Below are 22,199 nucleotides of genomic sequence, written 5' to 3' on the forward strand. Positions count from 1 at the left end.
AAAATGACCCACTCATCAGTTCCAAATATTCCTTAACAGCAACTGCCAGTCAGTGTCAAATCTGGCTTGAACACACTATAATTTCAATTAAGTGGCACACCATTTAAATATGCACATAAATAAATAGCACAGAAAAATTACAGAAGGAGAGCAGAATGATCTAACAATAATGCACGTCAAACTTACGGTAAACACCTATCATGACAAATTTCCCTGACATTCTTCCTTCTAGTGAAAATATATACAGTAATATTTCTATTAAAGATGCTTTTAACAATAAACTTTGATGTCAGAAGCCTGGTTATGAGGGGAAGGAAGAATAGAGACAGCTTTTGGGGGATTCTTGTCTCACCACACTTTAATGGGGCACTGAACTCAAGTGTCAAGTAAATATTGCTGTGGACTTTCGTCTTCTGGCCTTCATGGGGAGATTCTTTCCACTCTTAAGAGGATCTTAAGAGGTCAAAGGGCAGGGGGCATTTTTGCTGGTCTCAGGCCACTCAACCCAGAGAGTAAGGTCTGCCTTTCAGTGAGCTTCTGTCCAGGTTTGCTGTGGAAAAGTCTGTATATGAGACGGTGTTCTTCTCTTCTACCACAGTGGTTGCCATGAACCCAGATCTGAGGACACGAGATCTGGTCCAATCTTCCTCCCACTTAAGTGTCCCCAAGTCCAAGTCAAATGTGTGACTGTGAACATGTGACAATCTCTTCATGCCTCAATTTTCTCATCTGTAAATTTTAGATGACAATAGTACATACCTTATAAGGTGGTTGTGAGGATTAGTGTTAGCTGCCGTTAGATGATTGTTTGGTGGGACAGATCTGATCTGGGTTCAAACACTGTCTTTGTTTTTTTTTTTTTAAGGAAGATTAGCCCTGAGCTAACATCTGCCGCCAATCCTCCTCTTTTTGCTGAGGAAGACTGGCCTGAGCTAACATCCATGATCATCTTCCTCTACTTTATATGTGGGACGCCTGCCACAGGATGGCTTGCCAAGCAGTGTGTAGGTCCGCACCTGGGATCCAAACCTGTGAACCCTGGGCCACCGAAGCAGAACATGTGAACTTAATTGCTGTGTCACTGGGCCGGCCCCTCAAATACTGTCTTTGCTATGTCCTACCTTTGTGACCTCGGGAAAAATATTAAATCTCTCTGAGCCACAGTTTCTGCACACTGAAAATGGGAAAACTTCACCTACCTTTTAGGGTGGATATGAGAATAAAAATTAATGTATGAAAATGACCTAGAACATGGTAAGTATTCATGAATGTTAGCTATTTAAAGTTAAGCCCTCATTTGTGTGTCTACTATGTTTAAGGCCCTGTGATACCTGCCATAAGGAACATGTGGATTCATAGTGTGGCTGGTGAATATCTTGAATTATGAAGAAGGAAGTTATTATACCACTGTTTCAGCCATTATTTTCTCATATTCCTATCTTGTGGTACAAATATATAATACCCCTAAAGTGGTTTGAGGATAAAGTGCTTAATTGTCTCTAAGCATTTATTAGTTTCCCCAGTTATCAAATGGCTTATTCTGACACTGAGCCCATCTGTTATACATGGACAAAAAAATTATTTTCTTCCAAGTCACTTTGCATCTGACTGATATATAAATTATACTTTGGACTTTTCCACTAGTAAGTACAGTATCTGTAAATCACATACACATTAGCTATTTGTAATCATATATTTTAAAACATGAAGTCCCTTATTTTATACATACAAAACAAAAATGTATATATTGTATTGTTTGGTAGGCATAAATGTTATATACATAACATATCATATACTCTATATTATGTTTTATATAAGTTATGCTATATATGTATTATATATTATATGTATATAATAAAGAATAATAAAACAAGAACCCATGTACCCTCCACTCTACTTAAGAAGTAGAAGTGTCCTTCCCTAATCCTCTCTTTCTTTGGGAAAGAGTAACCACTCTTGAATTTTGGGTTTCTCTTTTTTTTCTTTTTATCCTACCTAGTGTTGTTACATTTATATGTATGTCTACATACACCTCACTAACTTGCAAATTATTTGATGAAAGGGAAAATGTTTTTTGTATCTCTGTATTCCTCTCCACGTTCTAGAAGATACCAAACATAAACAAAAGAACAAATCCTCTACATATGATGGCTCTATCAACTCAAGAAATTCACTTAACCTCTCTGAGACTCAGTTTCTCATCTGTGAAATGGGAATAAACAATCTACTTTGTGAGGAATATTAAGCCTTCAGTGAATTCATGTTTTCAAAATATTCTTCATAGTGCCTGTTTACTGCAGCTGTTCATCAAATATTAGGTCCGTTCTTTCTCACTGCTTTGAACTGTGCCAGAAGACTTCAAAAATCCCCAGCACACAACTTTATCAAACTGAGGTCTCCAGTTGCTGATATTGTATTCACAATTCCTAGCTATTTCTGGGTGGGCAGGATGAATATTGACATGTCTTTCTGACATGTCACTTCCATTCTCAGGAAGTATGGAAGATATATTCTCAGGAAACATCTTTATTGAATGGCATTGGTTTTACAAACTGTCTTGTACTGAGATAGGTTCGGATCTCTCAAACTCTTTTTTTTTTTTTTTAAGATTTTATTTTTCCTTTTTCTCCCCAAAGCTCCCTGGTACACAGTTGTGTATTTTTAGTTGTGGGTTCTTCTAGTTGTGGCATGCGGCATGCCACCTCAACATGGCCTGATGAGCGGTGCCATGTCTGCGCCCAGGATCCAAACCAGCGAAACTCTGGGCCGCTGAAGCAGAGCGTATGAACTTAACCACTCAGCCATTGGGCTGACCTCTGATCTCTCAAACTCTTAATGGACAAACTATTCTCATTACTTATTTCATCCTTATATGTTTCTCTCTATTGTTAAAATCAGCATTGGATGAATGTATTTTTCACGTGTCTTACATTTCCCCTATGAAAAGGCACATCATGGAGACTTTTAACTGGAGTTATTGCCCATGTGGATGGCCAGGGCTTAGAAATTATTTTTGGACATAGATTCTACATTGCTGTGCAAATGGGCCTGTCTTTATTCTCACATTGTCTTTCAGTGTTGTAATGTTATTCTAAATATCCTTGATCCAAGATTATTTGATGTCCCATCTCTAAGAAAGATAAATCATAACCCATATAATGTCAATGTACATATTAGCCTGTATATGCCAATTGCTTCTTGGAATTATTGAGAATGATCATTAATGCTAACTTTGAGAAACCTTAATGCCAAGTGGCTAAGATTATTTCCATTTTGCAGAGAGAAAGTAGAGGTAAAATGATTTGTTTTAACCTAGTGGGGGAATATATCAGAGGGATATTAGTCATTCACAGTGCTACCTCTCGATTTTAGATTATCTTTTAAAAGGAAGACTTAGGGGCCAACCCATAGCCAAGTGGTTAAGTTCGTGTGTTCCACTTCAGCGGCCCTGAGTTTCACCAGTTGGGATCCTGGGCGTGGACATGGCACCGCTCATCAGGCCATGTTGAGGTGGCATGCCACATGCCACATGCCACAACTAGAAGGACCCACAACTAAAAAAATATATGTACAACTAAAACTGGGGGGATTAGGGGAGAAAAAGGAAAAAAAAGAAGATTGGCAACAGTTGTTAGTTCAGGTGCCAATCTTTAAAAAAAAAGGAAGACTTAGATGCTTATGAAATTTTTGCACAGAAAAATAGATCCATTCCTATAAATCATTCCTTTGCTCATCTTTTGGATTACACAATATAAATTCATTTAAAAATAAACCACCAATATTTATTTTAAAAGACCTACTTATTCCTTACATAATTTTCAAAATACAATGAGAGAAAATGTTCTTTAGCTGATTTCCGAAAAAAGAACAAAGAATTATCTTATTTGATCACTCTACCACTGCTCTGAGGCAGAAGAAATGTAAGATTCAGCAGCCATGCAAACAACCAAAGTCTGGAAGAATCTTCATGAGTATAATCTAAGTTGGCTGAAACTCTGGCATGGTTCCAAGTGATCCCAGTAGGCCATTCATGAAAAAACAGTATTGGACAGGCTCCCTCGGAAGCACTCAGCAAGACAGATGACGTCTGTGATACAAAGGCTTGGAAGGAAAATAGTAAGGCTTTGACCTCATCAGGAAGAGACCAAACTATACATATATTTCCACTTCCCTCACGATCCATTCATCCACCCATCTATCTATATCTATCAGTCTGTCTGCCAATGTATCCAACAATCACCAGCTTTTAATAGAGCACTACAGGCCCTGAAGTGTTCAGCAAAATAGACTAAATGAGAGTGAGTGCTCTCTACAAGACTGCAGTACACATCATCAGTTCTTTTTCCATAAATGGCTTCTGGAAATTCAAAGTAATACATGAGCATCCAAAAAGAATTACATTAGGTTCAACTTTACTAAATAGTCATAGGTTCATGAAACTGGAAGGGAACTTGTACAATCATCTAGAAGGAGGAAGAAAAGAATGCAGTCTTTACTTAAATAGAAAAAAATCACAGTTATGTAGACTTAAGTTTTCCAAAAGAACAGGAGACTGACACGAAGAAATAAACACGACCTATAAAGCGCTGGTGAGCGCACTTTTAGCACAATTGACTAACATGCCCAGAAATGGTAGAGATACCTTTGCCATAAATAATAAAATTTTACTCAGACATTGCTTACTATTTGATAATGTTGCCTCTGAACTTTCAGGTCAATAATACAAATTATATTAAGATTTCTTTTAGGTACAAAATTCTATCAAAATACCATGAAATTATGTCATGCAAAAAAAAAAAAAAACAAATGGCACACTGGGGGAAAGAGAAACATTTAAATAAAATACCTTCAATTTTCCCTGAACTCAAGTAATAGCTTTCTATTTTATCATATTTTTACAGTTTCCTTGATAGAAAAGTGAGACCAGAAGTAAGACCCTTATTTTAGAACACATGGTCACTGGACAGCATTTTTCCCTAGAGATAAGGTTATCTCCTGACTTTTGAAAGATTATTTTGACCATCATTTTGCTGTTCTCATATAAATCTTACTCTCATCCTGAAATGAGACCAATTCCAGTATGGAGACCTCAGTTACAAATTATCCATGACCAAAATCATTACACTGGGAAAATGAAGTTCAAGCTAGTGTGAGCTGTGATATGAAGAAAGTCATTGAAAGGTTCTGCTCTTCGGGTTCCTATTATCTTAAAGCCTGATTTATCCAACTGCTCCATTCATGGAAAACATGGTCTGATTCAAAAGCTAAAGGCGCAAGGTTGTTTTTAGTTTTTACTTGTTTTTATTGCTTTTATTTTTATAGGAAAGTATAACCCAAGCAAAACAGATACAACTATGTTGGTTACAGATAAAAAGATGGACCAAAATACACTCATTTTAGAGGAAGAAAGCATACCTTTAAAAAGTGAATGTGGCCAAATACTTTTCATTAATAATATTTGAATGAGTAAATAAATGAATAAATCTATCAACTACGTATCAAAAAGTGCATTGCACGCATAGTGTGAAAAGCTCAGTGCTAGTTGTTGTGAGGTAGACAAAGATGCATACATTGCAAAAACCATTGGGAATTAAAATCTAATGGACACTCTTTGGAAAAATGAGTAATATCTAGAATCTTCCCACTGCAAAGTTACAGAGTTCCCATAGTAGCTTTTTTCTTTCAGCTCTTCTCACAACATATACATTTTATTTGTACATGTAGTGTGAAGTGGCCATCTTAACTGGCAATTTTTCAAATCCTTAGCTCCTATTTGCTGAATAATCCTTTTCCTCATTAACTAGTTATGTTATACATTATTTTTCATATATTAAATTGTTATATATAATAGAAACTAAATGGAGTAGAAATTATATATGCATATGTGTGAATATGTATTTGTACATAAATATATATTTTATGTATATAATATCTGAACTATTCTACCCTAATGCTTAATTAGTATTCCGGCACTACCCTTTTTATTATCATAGCTTAAGTGTGTTTTAAAAAATGGTAGGGTGGGTCTGGCCTCGTGGTGTGGTGGTTGGGTTCACGGGTTTGGATCCCAGGTGCAGACCTACATACCACTCATGAAGCCACACTGTGGTGGTGTCCCACATACAAAGTAGAGGAAGATTGGCAGAGATGCTACCACAACGACAATCTTCCTCAAGCAAAAAGAGGAAGATTGGCAACAGATGTTAGCTCAGGATTAGTCTTCCTCCTCAAAAAAAAAAAAAAAAATGGCAGGGTTACCTTACCTCTAATACATTTCTTTTTCAAAAATTTCTTTGCATTTTGCTTGTTTAGTCCTCCAGTGTATTTTAGGAACCAGCCCTCAATTTGTTTAGGATATTTATTGAAATAATACTACATGTTTACATTATTTGGCAAAATTCGTTTTTACAGTGTTTAGTTTCTCCAATCATGAATACGTTATGTGAAGGTTTTCATAAAACTACTTAGAAATTTAAAAGCATATTTTTTGTTTCTTTTGCAGATAGGACCCCTTTAACACTTCTATTTTCCATAATTTTCCAGCTATACTGTTGATTTTCTGTATTCAAGATATGTTGAATTTTTATTTTTCTGGCCTTTCTAAGTTTACAATACATCTATAAAAATGGAAACTGTTTTCCAATATTTATAATTCCTATTTCTGTTAAAAGTCTAATCATGCAGTTGAGAAAGTGATGATGCTATAGCAGACACTGAGGCCGATATTTCAACAAAAACAGATATTTTTAATTCTTGTTACAGATGTAAGTCCAAACTCTTTTGTGAATCTCAAGCCTGTAGAACTGGACGAAGCTGAGTTTCAAATTTACTTTCTTCTCTAAACCTGTCAGACTTGTTTTATTCCTTTAAATACGTAATCTTTTGAGAACACAAGGCAGACAACATTGTTCGTTTTCCTCTTTACTATAAATATTGTTCAGTCCATAGCCAGTCTTTTGGTTAACACTTTACTCTTTCTTTTGCAAAAAACTCATTGCTCGAAACTATTCTGTGCTTACAAGATAAAACAATTTGTAACTTCCTTAGGGAAATTCTGAATTTTTCATTGTTTCCATCTCTAATTTTGTGTTGGTTTTCCAAAATCATAATATGTCTCAAATCATTTGAAAAAATCACTCTTCTAATGAACTAACTTTCATTCATTTTTTCCTGATGGTTTGTATTTGATCATAACAAGTTTTCTTGGGTACCTATTAAGAACTGAGCACTATGGGACAGAACTAGAGAAAATGCTGAAGAAATAAAGAAATGGTCCCCAGGCTGTAAATATACAAGAGGGAGAAGTATGGAACCTGGTGCCACTCAGCTTTATTGAGGAGGTCCTTGAAGAATGAGTGGCATGTAAAGATGAAGATAGAAGAGGCTTGGGGTGGTGGCATACCAGGAAGGTGGGAAATCTGAGAGCCTGGAAGTGGGCCCGGATGAGCACTGCCTTAGTAGAGAAATGGCAGGTGACATCTGAAAGCTCAAGGAGAACATATCCCCCTTCACCCTATCCTCATCTGTACTACTCCTGTGGTAAATATTTCAGTTTTATATTTACTCAAAATAAAGTTATTTAAAATGAAATGAAGTAAGAAAATTTGGTAAATGTCCTCTATTGTCTCTTACCATTGGATTACAACCAGAAAAAGGAAGAAAACAACAAACTAGTGACATATTCAAAATCTAAAATGAGTCTAAAATAAAGAGTTCACAGATCTCCAAGCATCGACCCTTCTTATGAAAGAACTTGTATGAACTGACTTGGACAATAGAGTAAAATAAACATGCAATTTGTTAGACACTGTGGATTTATAAAATCATAGGATTAAGTCTTTAACCTTTATTCATAAAGGATTAGTGGGGATAATTTTTAAATTTATTTTAAGGAGATATTTTCAGAATTAAACAGTTTACAATGGCCCAGACTAAAGGAGTTCACCTTAGGTTCAATTTAGGTCCAGCTTCTATCATTTATCCATGACAACTGACTTCTAAACAACACATATTATTTCATTCTTGAATTAGATACGGAAAACATCTAATATGCACAATCTGTGTATCTTCAATTGCATCATAATATATTCATAATCTATTCAAATTAGGAAACAGAAATAATACATCTGAATAGAGTTCTCGCTTTGGGAGGTACAGAGAAATTAGTAAATTAATGTAGAGGTTGATTAGTGAAAGATACCCTATTGACCTGAATGACTTTACCTGCTGAGCCGTTTATACACAGTAACTAATTTACAGACTGGGAAAATCTTATTATTTGTTTATTCTCTCTTCCTCTTAATATATTGTTCAACAAACCTTTCAAAACAGTATAATGACTTCTAGGCATAGACATGGGACCACAGTAATCCAGACAAGTGATTAAAGAGAAATGAATTCAGAGTTTTACAGCATGTGGAAAAGGCCAAGCTTTAACTTTTGTAGTACAACGAGGAGAACCAAGAATCAAAGGAATAAAACATTATTTTACATGCAACTTTTCTATCCCATTTTAATTCCTCTTCCAGAATTACCTGGGGAATATTTGACAGGCAGAAGGAGAGTATAATTCTAAATCAATGATTCTGAAAGTGTGGTCTGAAAACCCCTAGAGATGCTAAGACCCTTTCAGGGGGTCCATGAAGTCAAAAATATTTTTAAGATAATACTAAGCTATTACTTGCTTTTTTTACTGTTGGCATTTTGCACTGATTACACACAATGGTGGGTCAACTGCTGGTGACTTAAGGCAGTGGCACTAAACTCTGCCAGCAGTCATTATATTCTTCACTTCTGCACACTCCACTACAAAAAAAAAATCCAGTTTCACTTAAGAATTTCCTTGATTAAACAGTAAAAGTTATCGATTATTAAATCATGTCCCTTGACATGTCTTTTTAACATTCTGTGTAACGAAATGGGAAATACACATAAAGCACTTCTGCTGTGTACTGAAGTAGGATGGTTGTCTCAAGGAGAGCACTAGTGTGATTGTTTGAGTTGCAAGCTGACTTTCTGATGAGATCAGTGATGATATTAATTAATATGATTTGATTTTTAAATATTGCATAATGAAATATGTCAACATTGGAAGATCTGAAGTGAATAGATATTTTCCAAAAGACTAACAAGTTATTTCAAAACCATGCATGGGTAAAAGACCCATCCAAGGTGCCAAATACACCAGTGGATTTTAATACGACAGTGTACAAAAGTTCACTGATAGTATTTCAAATTCCATATTGAAACTAACATTTAAAAAACCACATTTGCCAAGTTTTGGTGTCTTGTCAAAAAATAATATCCATAATTATCTGAAAAGTCTATTAAAATATACCTCTCTTTTCCAACTACACATTTGTAAGAGGCCAGATTTTCTTTTTCTTTTCCTTCTTTTGAGGGAGATTAGCCCTGAGCTAACATCTGCCGCCAGTCCTCCTGTTTTGCTGAGGAGACTGGCTCTGAACTAACATCCGTGCCCATCTTCCTCTACTTTATATGTGAGATGCCTACCACAGCATGGCTTGACAAGTGGTGTGTAGGTCTGTACCTTGGATCCTAACCGGTGAACCCTGGACCACCAAAGCAGAATGTGCAAACTTAACCACTGCATGACTGGGCTGGCCCCCAGATTTTCTTGATGTGCTTGAAAAAACACATAGCAATGGAGATTGGATTGGTGGTTACGATAGGGGAAGGGGTGGGGAGGGCAAAAGGGGTGATTAGGCTCACATGTGAGGGGATGGACTATAATGAGTTTTTGGGTGGTGAACATGATGTAATCTACACAGAATTCGAAATATATTATGATGTACAACTGAAAGCTATATATTGTTATAACCCAATGTTACTGCAATTAAAAAAAATAAAAATTAAAAAAAATCACAACAGATTGAGTGTAGAAGCAGATATCAGCATTCAGCTGTCTTCTATTCAGCCAGATATTATAGAATTTGAAAAAATATAAAGTAATGCCACTTTTTTCATGAAATAACTGTAGCTATTTTTCAAAACATATATTAGTTATATTCACATCTAATGGGTTATTGCTATTTTTAACTAAATCATGAAATGTTTTAAAAGTTTCTCAGTTAATTTCTAATCTGATAAATATCGACAGATATAATTTATATAAACAAAAGGCCTTTGGCATCTTCAACAATTTTTAAGGATACAAAGGGTTTCTGAGGCCAATAAAATTTGAGAACCACTAGTCTAAATGAACACTTTCAATATGTAGAATTAGATTTTATTACCACCTAAGAGTTAAAAGGTAAAGAAATGGTTATATTGCTCTTTTCTTTTTTCTTTCTTTTTTTTTTTTTAAGAAAAAAGGAATGCCATTCTTTTAAGGCTCATGTCCAAATCAGCACAATAAGTTTTGTGCAGATCATTTGGAATTTCCACCCCAGCACTAACAGACTATATAACCTTGACCAGGCTTACTCTCTCCATGAACAAGTTTCTCATCTGTAAAATGAAATAATAATGGCGATGATGATAATAATAATAATAATAATACCTACCTCAATAGTGTTGTGAGGGTTAAATGAGATAGTCCATGTTGAGTACTTGAATACAATGCCTGTCACTGAATAAGTATTTGTTGTGTTGCCTTGAGGATAGTTTCCTCCTTGATTTTATAGCAATGGAATGTGAATAATACCTGGTATATCTTGAAGTTTTCAGATATCTATATAAATATACTGGACAACATAATCCAAATATTCTTTTACTATTGCTTCATGGAATTGTAGAAAAAAAATTTAAGGGAAAACGTTTAAGGGGAAATATGTATTGGTTTTCAGAAAGGTAGGCAAAGAATCTTTTTTCCTGTCTTTGGAAAAGATTGTGTTTTCTGAACATTGGCAATGTTCAGTCTTATGATTTAGAAATATTTTTGTGATGAGTCCTTTTCTTTTTTTGCTGAGGAAGATTAGCCCTGAGCTAACATCTGTGCCAATCTTCCTCTATTTTATTTATGGTTTGCTGCCACAGCATGGCTGACAAGTGGTGTAGGTCTGTGCCCAGGATCTGAACCTGCGAACCCGGGCCTTGAAAGTGGAGTGTGTCAAACTTAACCACTAGGCCACAGGGCCAGCCCTGATGAGTTCTTTTTAATGAGTTAACCCAGCAGGAAGATTAGTATCTGCTGACACATGGGTTTATGCTTCAGTGTAACTGAAGGAAAGAGGTTAATTTAAGACATTGAATAACCTGTCTTCTGACACAATTCAATCAATGGGATTCCACTAATGAAAGGGAAGGGAATTAGCCTGAATTGGGAGGAGACTGTGTTACTGGAGGTAATATGCAGGTCTGTGTAGTAATCTTTAATCTTCATGATGAATCTAAGAAGTATGTATAATTGTTTCCACTTTATAGGTGAGGAAACTGAGTCTCAGAGATCTCTAAGTAACGTTCCTAAGATGGTGAGGAAGAGAAACAAAGAATGAAGCTTTTTTTGACTGAGAGAAGAGGAGAGAGCGAATTTCAAATATAACAGATAAGGAATATTAACTACAAGGGTGGAAAGTCATGATGTTTGTTTGTCCTCTATTAACTATAAAGCTAGAGAGAAAACGGTGGGTTTGAAGTGCCATACAGACTGAATAATGGGAAGCACTGCTGCTTGATTGTTAAAATGCTATGGCTGCACCTACAAAATTCCAACCCAACTGCCCGTTAAGCATACTCAGTGGAAAAAGTCAAACTGTCAGTTTGATACAATGTGGATAAAATAATCACTTCGTTGAGCAATAATTTCACTTTACACTTTGGGCTTTCTTCATTTCATATAGTTATAGTCTAGAAAAATGAATGTATTAATGCAGGTTCTAACACCACTTGGATTCTAAGAATTAGTTTAAATCTAACTTCATGTATTTTCTTTTACATCTGTCAAAAGAAGAATGTAGGAGAATGAATTAGGTAGGAGTGAAAGTTGAACCATATAAGGTGCCACTTTTATAACCCTAGGATTATTCAGCAGATGCGATGTTCAGAAAGTTTACCATAAATCTCTGAATAACCATAAATCAGAACTATGAGTAGTTGGATAGAAAGCTAGAATCAATTCTCTTTCTACATTCAAAACATAGTCTTGTAAATACGCAGCATAAATAACATAATAGTAAATGTTTAAAATAGTATTAGTGAGATATGCTACTATATTTCACTCTTTTCCTGCATTTTTACATTTTTATTGAAAAAAGAAACAAAAGTCAAATCTTTTTAGCTGTAAAGAAGTTGTAAAAGTCATAACAAGGTAACTTTAGGTACGATTCTTCAGTGGTTACTTTCTAGCATTAAGAAAATTAGACAGCTTTCCAAAAACATTAAAAAAAAATCAATATGCCTTGATTCACTTTTCTGATGAGTCTCCAGTTTCCTGGAAAAAGTACAGAATAAATATAATGAGCTCAGAATATTTTAAAACTTTCAACCTATTTTCTACCAATGCAAGCTACATGTTTTTATCATTCAAAATAAATAATTAAATAACAAAAATGTATATATAAAATAAGGCATCTAAAGGAAAGCTTTTTGTATTTTGGATACCACGTACACCAAATTTGGAAAGACAGAGTCAGAAACATAAGGGAAAATGAATCCAGAATTTCACACACTCTGTGTGCTGTACATACCTTGAAGGAAGAAGGAGCTAAGAGAAATAACTTTAATACTCTAATTTGAGTCATGAGACTCAAGATTCTCCTGTGTCTCACACAGAGGCCCTGTTGCATCTCAGCACAAGAGTCCATCCAGCGCTACTTACGTGTTTTGAGCTGGAAGATGCCCAATTTTATATACTCTAAGTAAGCATAATGTTTAAAAAGTCCATGATTCATTTAACCTACATTAGCCAGTAATTTAAGACTTCTGCGCCCTTCAAAATGCTTAACAGTCACGCTGAATCTATATCTTGAAATTTATAATGTGAAAGTGTATGTCATATTTTAAAAATGGTTTTATGACAACTAATAAATCATTTTTTTTCCTTCTGTGAAACTTTTAGTCTGAAAATTTCTTTTGGTAAAAATTTAGTCGGACTGAAAATTCAACATTAGCATTTATTCTAAGTTTCTAGACCACAAATTTTGGCGTAACTATGAAATAATAAGACTTTGGTTCTGGCTTTAAATTTAGCTTATTTAGTTGGCTTCAATGACTACGATAGTTGTTAACAATAAATCTTAATTCATATCAGGTGAGCTAGGAACTACATCTGGGACGTGTTATGACCTGATCCTGCATGGGTTTATTTCAACAAGGAAAGGAAAAGCATTTCAACCACAGCTCTGATTCAGAAATAATTCTGAATTCAGTTGTTTTGTAGCATTTGGACCTTGTCCATTTTTAGTTATTATAAATCTTCCTCCCACATCTTGCCCTTCCAATTTGAAATAAGCAAAACGTATTTTTATCAGTCTCTAAGTATTTGAATTTGCATATGGCACTCAAAAGTACTTTGCTTTGCACTTGCAAACTTTGGTTTCTTTCTTTTTTTTACTCAAATAATGTGTCTTCTTGTGAAGAATTACACGGACAACATTTTGTTGTTAATCGTTATTTAAATTATTTACTGGCTTTTTTCAGTTTCCTGGAAAACACTAAGGGTGCTCTTACAATTTGTCTGGCTTGCCTGGTGTTGGCACAACTGGATATGGAAAATCATGTCGGAACGTGAATCCAAAGAATCAAAATTTGTGAAAGCAGAGTGTTATCCTAATAGTGTCAAGCAGCCAAATGGTACCAGTTTCAACAATGGTGCCAGAGTGTTTTTCAGAAAGACAGTTTCTGTCTAAACCCCTGCTTTTTGTCCAGCATCTATACTTTGTCTATTTGTCCCAGAGAAAGACAAAGAGCCAGCAGCCCCTGAAGCTTTTATCTTTTACTTCCTTTGAAGTCACTTGACATTTCTGTTGCAATTTCTTTATTTTATTGTATTATTTCTTTATTTTGTTAAATCATTTATTGATCAGACAGTTGGGGGAAGATTCATAGTTTGTAAAATATTTCACATGTTTTAGACAAATAATATAGTACCTTTTATATTTATTATTATAACCACAAGTCTAGAAGATCAAAGACAAGTTTTGGTTGAATATTATGTATCATTCATTCATATATATATTTATTAAATACATACAAGGCAGTTGCTAGGTTTCATGAAGGAGTATAAAAACGAATCAGACACAAATATAATCTCATTTCCCTCTATTAAAATTATTCAAAAATATAATATTACATAATAGATGAATGAGAGAAGAAGGAAGGGAGAATGTGTGAAAGAGAGAGAGAAAACGGTAATAACAAATGTGGCAAAATGTTAACAATTGGTGAATTTTAGATGATGACTATGAAGGAGTTCTTTGTACTATTCTTGTAACTTTTCTGTATGTTAGATGTTATTTTAAAATAAAAAGTTACTGAGTGTATGCTCTGAAAAAAAAAAGCAGCTGAACTATCTAAGAGACTGAGGGTTTGCGATTTCTGGAGTCCTTCTCAGTTACGGGAATCGCATCTCAAGTCTCTTTTACTTCCCTATTGTTTCTGGAATCATTCTTTAAACTTGGGAGGCACTCAATAAATGTATAAACTTTGAGTGCTTAGTTTTTCCTTTGGAATCCCAATTTTCAGCCAGCATCTCTTTAGATCAGACCATGAAGCTATTGTAAACTGCATACAGAATACACAAGAGAGAACTTGCGAGAGACAGCTTTGTCAACGATCGTGTGCAAGCCTCACCAACTAGAAAGCAATGGATTTGGACTGATCTCTTGATCTCTTTTGCCATCTACTATTAATTTAAAACTGTATCCTCACTCTCAAATTGTAAGAAAGTTGTAAGCTGGAGTTTTATCTTTCTCATCTTTATGTATCCAGCAGAGACCTTCGTGTGTATTAAGTGCTCAATTCATGTTTGTTGGCTGTATAAGTGAATACGGATTCAAACATGTTTGTGCCAAAGATCTTCAAACCGATTTCTCTTATTTTGTTTCTCACACCAAAGCTATACTGGTCTTCACGAGGCCGAGTTAGCCCGAGAGTAAAATCGGATCCATATGAACTGTAATGTGCAAACTATATTTAGGAAAAGGTGTACAAGGAGAGCAGATTTCAAAGCTGGAGAATATTAATGGTCAGTTAATATATTTAGCATGTGGTTAAATACTTAATACATTTTATTGTCTCTTTAAAATCAAAGGTCCTATATCATGTATATGTTTTGCAAATGACATTTGAATAAAAATGTAAAAGGCATCTAAAGGGATGAAGGGCACTTCTGGACTTGAAGAAACCTCTCAGGTTTGATAATCACATTTTGAGTCATCTAAATTCATACCTATTATCACTTAAGTGAACACTGATGCTGCCACTGGATCTTATACAAATATTCAGATTTTTGTTTTCCTCATCATTCTGAAGGTTATCTCCCTGGTCGCTCTGAAAATCAGGTGACAACCATTTCCCATGATGCTTTAAGGGCTGTCAAACTGTCCATCAAACTGTCACCTGACCAATCGTTCCCATGGTTCTTTTAGACTTCCAGTATGATAAATTGAAAGGCGCTATTATCTGTCTGTTGTGAAAAGGAACTGTTTGGGCTTTGATAAGATATCACTACTCCCAGGTGAGAGGCGGCTGACAGCACATCAAGGCAAAACAACACGTAGAAACACCGAACAGGGGAGCACAGGTTTACAAACATCTGTTGTCATTATTTATTACTTTTCTTTGGGTTTAAGTTTCTGACTCATCCTTAGATAATTCAAGAACAGATATTTTGCTTTCTAGCTTACAAATAACAATTGCTGCTCTTTTCATCTGGGGAGGAGGATCTTAAAATTGAAAATCCATCTGCCTACCTTTTTGACTCATGGCACACAAGCTTTCCGCCCTGTAACCAACAACTTCTGTATTCGTGCTGATGCCATCATTTGCTTTTTTTTTTTAAAAAAAAAAATCTGAGAATAAGTATATTTCACTGTAACAAATAATTGAATTTTGGGGGCTAAATATTAATATGATTAATTATGTGTTAGAGGTCTTTATTAACATACCAATGCACAAAAAATATGAACTGGTTTAAGTGTTGGCATATATTAGTTAATGTATATTTTAGTATTGATAAGGTTAAGAAGTCCAATATTCCATGAGAAATAAGGTTTGTCACTCATTACCAGCTTCGCTTTTTAATTGTTCGAAATTATGCTAATACAAATCTAAAAATGTAAATTTCTCTACAAGAAACATGAATAGAGGAGAAGACGTGGCCCTCGATGGATGAACACTAGTCAGGATTGGGATCAGGAAAGCTGTTTGTAAAGGCCGAGGAGTGTTGTAAAGCGAAGGCTTTCTGAAGAAATCTTTCTGGGAAGTGGGAATATTTTGTTAGAGCTACAGAAACAATTTTACATTTAGGATTTAATTCTTTGGACTTAAATATCCAAATAGGTGTCAATAGAAATTTAGATATTAAAAGCTGGGTTCTTGAACTGTTACTACATGTAAATACAATTTTTTTCTTCAGAAGTTATTAACTCTCCTTTTTGTGCTTTGTCCTCCTTCTCTTCCTTCCCTGCTACTTTAATGACGTGTGATGACAAGTTTTCTATGTGCTCTGTGCTCCTACATGCTATCATTATATGAACACCTGAACAGACCTTTTAGCGATCACTCAGGGAAAATAATCTGTTGTTATTTATTGTGGTTTTTAGCAGAATAAAAGTACTGTAGTTGGTTGCTAACATCACCACCTTGTGTACAAATATTTTTTTGCATGCAGTTTCGCGATGTCATTAAGCAGTATTGTAATTTCATTACATAGTAATGTAGCACTTCGATTACAGACAACATTTAAATAATTTTGTAATTCAAAATCTGAAAAAATAAACTATGGTTTATTTTTAGTCCTTTGTAATTATTTAACCACCTAACACTCCTCTGCACTCATATAAGGAAACAAAAATGTCCCAGAGCCCTCAAGAACTGAGAATTTGTCAAAAGACTCTCTAAAACAATGGCCAAGGAATTGAGTAAAAACAAAAAGAAAGAATTAAATTTCCTGAATATTCAAAATAATACCAACAGTACATGCAGCCAGTGCCTGGAGTATCTGATTAATGAATCTTTAACTCCAGTAAATTTTTTCCACTAAGGTGTTTTTCCACCCAATACGCTAATATTGGAAATTCCTACTTACTTGAAAGTATCATTTTGGTCTCTATCCAAAGATGAGGAGAAGCTCTTGATGAGGTTCTGAATATCAAACTGCTTTTTCTAGCAGCTTCTGGCATGTCAGAGTTCCACAGAAAGTTTTATAATTTTCAACGGTCCTTGGAGATCAACAATGTTAAGTTGACTGGATTCCATTACTTTTCCAAAACGGCCTTCCTTGTGGTCCAATGAAGGAGGTGGTGGCTAGAGGGGAAAAGACCAGAATATTCAATAAATTCAGCATAGGTCCCAGAGGAAACAAACAAATATGCTCCCTGTTACTTCTTCTCTCACAATAAAAATTCCAACTCATTTGTAGAAAAAAACAATTTTGCATTTGGATTTTTGTGTTACTTCTTTCAGAGTTTCTCAATCTTTCTCTCTCTGTCTCTGTAAGTGATTTATTTTAAATTACCTCACATGGTAGTTAAATAGGAACAGTTACAAATTCTTGAAAGTAGTACCCAACGCTTCTTTTACTTCTAGAGTTTTCCTACATAAAGATAAAGTTTGATTATATGGTAAAGACTTTAAAATACTCCTAAAGATACAAGGCAAAGCATAGCAACCTAAATTTGGGGTGTGCATGTGTGTGTGTGTGTGTGTGTGTGTGTGTCTGCCTGCTGGTCTGTGAGAAACTTGGATGTTTTCAAATGGAAGTTCGCTTGACAAGCCTAACGGATCTTGTTATATTGATTCATGATTAGTCTAGTTTTCTTCTAGTCTTGACCTTAATATGCTCTTCTAACAAGAGATTAAGAAAATCTTGAAAAGGTAGGTAGCTTTGACCAAAGGAGTTTGGGGTTATCTTTACAATGATAGTTTCCCTGATAAATTTAGCAGCAAAATCACAAAGTAAGGATAGATTTCAGTCCCTCATAGCATAAAAACTTCCTGTCAAGTCTTTTAGCTCTGGTTTCTGACTAGCCATACATGGGAGGGCAATTAAAAGGAAATGGACTTTTTCAAGATTATTTCTCATGATTTTTTCTATACTCTAATAATATTAACAGTATACTTACAGAACATCTCATGGTTTCCAAAGTACTAAAATGATTCCTTTTGTGTCAACAGCAACATTATAAGGTTAGAGGGGAAGGTACTCAATTTCATAGACGAGCAAATTGAGAATCAGAGGCAGACAGAGAAATGCTCACTATCATATGGGTGTTAGTAACAGAGCCAGAAAAGAACTCAGGTTTTCTGATTCTTAGTTCAATATCATGTTCTCTACTCTCACACTGCCTTTGTCTTTGGGGACAAGCATAGCACTTTAATAATGCAGATATTAGGAGTTAAGGCCAGACGGGTAGATATTTCCCCCATGTTTGGCGGAAGTCTACCCATATAGGATTCTATGCCAGAAATCACCCTAGTGCCATGCTGCCAGACACAGAAGCAAGCTCACCAGTTACTGTTTATGCTCTTAACTTAGAATCAAACACAGAGTCATCGTGGGAGGCTATTTTATTTAGCTCTGACAACAAACAAATGTGTGCACACTTACATGCATGACAAATATGTAAAACTTATGAGATATCTAATGACTTTTAAAAAGCATAAAATGAAAATTTTTTGAAATGTACCTAAAAGGAATAAAAATCCATAGACACTTTCTGATGGCTATTATTTCAGAAGGCATCAGGTTCCATCCTCGTGTTCTTTACTTAATATTAAACAATTGTTTCAAGTGTTTGATGTTTAAAGGAGGCCAAACACATGATATTTAAAGGGAGAAAATGAACTTGCAAAAGCTTCAGAATGTTTGGTGGATGTTTTCCCTTTATGTTGTATCTACTTATGTCAAACAAAGTCACTGAATTGAATAAAACCATAATGTAAAACTGAGATTCATTAAACTGTTCACTTTTTTGTTTGGTTACTTACATATATTAAAAGTTGCAATGGAAATGAAAATCAATGCTGCCACATTTTAAGAAAGATGATTTTTTGAGGCTACAAAAATAGAATAAAATAGCACATACAATCATTTTTTAATTTTTGATGAGGAAGATTGGCCCTGAGCTAACATCTGTTGCCAATCTTCCTCTTTTTGCTTGAGGAAGATTGTTGCTGAGCTAACATCTGTGCCCGTCTTCCTCTATTTTGTATGTGGGACACCACCACAGCATGGCTTGATGAGCAGTGTGTAGGTCCATGCCAGGGATCCGAACCTGTGAACTCTGGGCCACCTAAGCAGAGTGTGTGAACTTGACCACTACACCACCAGGCTGGCCCCTAGCATGTACATTTTTTAAATTTCACTCTAATGTTTTAATTTACCCAGGAGAATAAACAAATAATACTTGGTGGAAATCACTTAATTTCTTTAACTTTTTCCAAAAGATTCAGAGAATGACACAGACTTCTGCAAGACAAAATGCAGCTAAATGGTCTCTTTGGCAGATATTCGAACTTCTATGCCTGAGACATGATGAAAATGCCACTTGAATAAAGATAAAATTGAACAAACCTATTACTACCTGGAAAAGAACGAAGTAAACAGTGGAATTTGATCTAAGCTAACTTTATTTCCCAAACTGAAAATCATAACAACAAAGTTCTTTACATGAGCCACTTTGAAACCTGAAAGAAGAAGCTGTCTAATTTCTTTCCATGCATCAAGTCAAGGAAATGAAGGGAGAAAACCATTCTTCTCCGTTTGCCTCTTGTGTAAAATTTCTTTTCTTATCATCCCATCTAGTCATATCTTTCTGCAGTTTGAATTACCCTCTTTTCCTCAGACTGGTAAGGCAGTGAAAGGATGTTTGTTCTGCTAATTAACTTTATTACCCTGATAACTCCCTGCAGCCTTTGACGAAAACAATTACCGTTACTCCTTTTTTCCCCCACTGGCAAAAAAAAAAAAAAAAAAAAAGGAAAAGAAAAAAAAAAAGACTATTAATTAGAAACGAGGCCCAGGTCCCTGCCATGTTATCCTGCCACGTTCCCAGGCCCTCGAGCAGGATAGCATTACATTGTCAGTAGTAATTTAGCTCTCATCTGTCTCTGCTAATTATTGTCACATTCATCAAATTCATCAACAAAAGTGCTCTCAGAAGGATTGCATATTTGCAGTTAATACAGCATAAACTGGTATTACCCATCACCACATTTGTGATGATGAGAGGGACACAACTTATTCATCCCTAATTAGAGCAAGCTGGGTAATTAATTATGCATTCCGCCTTATTACTTCTGAGTTCCCAGATATTGTTTGTCTAAAAAGGGGGAGAAAGCAGGAGAGAGAAGCCTGAAAATGCAAAAAAAAAAAAAAAAAAAGGGTGATGTGTTTTGTCACATGCGCTATGCCATAATTCCCACCTGACAAACTAGCTGAATCAGTGGAAAATTGCGAGTTGTCAGCAGCAGAATAAACTGCTGTAATAGCTGATTAATGATCAGCACCTGTGACAGGTGCTGTACGGGACTGTAAACTTGGTTTGATTAACAGTCACTGGACGAATAAATATTAGTGACAGTCAGCGGAGAGCAAGTTTGCTTGTTTGCCTCCCTGTTAACAAATCGCTCGCATTAAAGTTATTGATATTTCTGTCTGAGACACTCTGTTTTTTTTGTAGTTATCTGGCAACATTGGCAGTGAGTTATAATAGATTGTGTTTGTTTCTGTTCTGTTACCTTATTTCAGAACGAAAGTTGTATTTTGACAAGATGACCTGTAAGGGTTTAAATCTACCAGGTGTGGAAGAAAAGATGAAAAATAACAGGATTCACACTTTGTTTAATTTATGCTCACCTGCAAGTAATCTTTGTACGCGTGTGTGTGTACATATACATATCATGCATACATGCATATATTCATTATATCCATTTACATGCATGTACAATAACTATTAGGGGATGTTCAGACTAAAAAAACACAGACGAATTTAGGGTTTGTGATGTTTGCGTACTTTAATAATTTTTTAAATTGATTTTTCTTCTCAGAGTTGGATGTTTTCCCTGAAAACATTGGCAGTGTGGCTCCTGCTAAGCCTGTGTCTCAATCCTGAACTGAAGGGACCATCTTCCTGAGGCGGCCATTCAAAACTGCTGCCAGCTCGCTTGCTTCTACTGAATTGGCCAGTTACAGACAGACTGGTAAGGAGGTGATGAACCTGTTTGAGCTGACTGATTATTAACCAGGAATCAAGTTTCATGCATAGGAGAGCACAGTGGAATGATGGAAGGAACCAAGTCTGTCTCATTTTTTTAGGTCACAGTAAAGGAAGCCATTTGACTTCACTGTGGTAGTTTTGGATTGTGTAGAGAATGGTTAGGACTGTGGGTTTGCGAATCCTAAAGACCTGCTTTCAAGCTTTGGTCCTGCTAACTAGCTGTTTGAGTTCAGGTAAGTTACTTAATCTGTTTGATTTTTCAGTTTCTTATCTATAAAATGAGGGCATTTCCAACCTATGTTATGGTGTGACTGTGAGTATTACATGAGGTAATGGATGTAAATCATCCTAGCACAGTGCCTAGCATGGAAAGTGCTCAATAATTAACAATTTAATTATTATTAACACGACAGTTTGAAATTTGAATAGTCAAATTACCTTCAGTTTCTGTTTCACAGGATGAAATGTTTTAAAAACAACTAATTATGATTTTTCCTCCACACATCCAAAATAATAACAAAAATTAAAAAACAAAAACAGCCAATTTTATGCTCACTTATCCCTGAGTGAAAGCTGAGAAAAGAGTAGTCCCTGGGTAGTAGATATCCCACGGCACTGCTCTGATTTATTCAAATATTTCTCAGAGGCACAAAAGTTGGAATGGATAGGGTGGGGCAGAGGCTAGAAGAGGGCAGCCTGGTTCCTCCCAAATCTCCATAAGAATGTCTTCAGAAACTCCGAGGGTGACGGTAGAGACAGATCTGAGTAATGCTTAGCACAGTCCCATACTCTGCTGGAATCGAGATAGTGAAAAACCAAGCAGGAACGACAAAAATAACATCAAAGCCAGTCCATTTT

The 22,199-nt window shown here is 35.4% G+C and overlaps 1 long non-coding RNA gene across 2 annotated transcripts in view; it reads right to left on the reverse strand.

The window, feature by feature from the left end:
* The window catches only part of LOC106829323 (uncharacterized), a 561,255-nt gene that overhangs the window by 55,758 nt on the left and 483,298 nt on the right, over positions 1 to 22,199 (reverse strand). For both annotated transcript variants that reach the window (XR_011503271.1, XR_011503272.1), the window contains exon 6: positions 17,210 to 17,427. This is a non-coding gene — a long non-coding RNA (uncharacterized lncRNA). The remainder of the gene's footprint in view (positions 1 to 17,209; positions 17,428 to 22,199) is intronic.

Source organism: Equus asinus, chromosome 5 (genome assembly GCF_041296235.1).
Source record: "Equus asinus isolate D_3611 breed Donkey chromosome 5, EquAss-T2T_v2, whole genome shotgun sequence".
NCBI lineage: Eukaryota > Metazoa > Chordata > Mammalia > Perissodactyla > Equidae > Equus > Equus asinus.